The following is a 742-nucleotide window of genomic DNA, read 5'->3' on the forward strand; positions in this document are numbered from 1 at the left end:
AAGGGTTCATTTACCTTTACTGTTACCACTCATTAAGGAGCAACTGAGGATCCTTGACTAAAAGTTGTGTCTCTTTTATCATACACTCTTGATTACTTGTTTCTTGTCTTTTTCAACTGTGTTGTGGTGATGAATCTTCTACTCAGATATTCTATGTTATCCAGTCCTCTACTAATATATGATATGTTCTTGATATGTTTCTGTCTAAGGGCTTCCCTGGTGGCTCAGAGGTTAAAGTGTCTGCCTGGAATGCAGGAGACCTGGGTTCGATCCCCAGGTTGGGAAGATCTCCTGGAGAAGGAAATGGCAACCCACTCCAGTACTCTTGCCTGGAGAATCCCATGGAGGGAGGAGCCTGGTAGGCTACAGTCCATGGGGTTGCAGAGTTGGACACGACTGAGCGACTTTACTTATTTACTTATGTGGATCTATATATTTTTTTCTTTTCTATTTTAAGAACTTGGTGCCTCATGTACACATGCTACATTCTCTAGTTCACGAGAAAAAAAAAAAAAGGCAGTTTTCATGTGCTGTGCCCTCTGAAGGAATTTTAAAAATCCTTTGATAAGGAAAGCTATCATGGTCCAAAATGAAAGGTATAACCCCTTCAGCTTGAAAAGCAAACACACTTATATATTTTCTACAAAGCCAGTAACTGTTTATCCTTGGCTAGAGTAGCTGAGCTTTTGTTCCTTTTGATTTATTTTTCACCTACTATCACTCAGGCAGTTGTAAATTAAAA

At 39.5% G+C, this 742-nt stretch overlaps 1 non-coding gene across 1 annotated transcript; it reads left to right on the top strand.

Moving 5' to 3' along the window:
* Positions 1-213: 213 nt before the first annotated feature.
* TRNAS-GGA (transfer RNA serine (anticodon GGA)) lies at positions 214-285 on the top strand. Its single transcript has one exon. It is a non-coding gene; the product is annotated as a tRNA-Ser (tRNA).
* The last annotated feature ends 457 nt before the right edge of the window (positions 286-742 follow it).

Source organism: Ovis canadensis, chromosome X (genome assembly GCF_042477335.2).
Source record: "Ovis canadensis isolate MfBH-ARS-UI-01 breed Bighorn chromosome X, ARS-UI_OviCan_v2, whole genome shotgun sequence".
Lineage (NCBI taxonomy): Eukaryota > Metazoa > Chordata > Mammalia > Artiodactyla > Bovidae > Ovis > Ovis canadensis.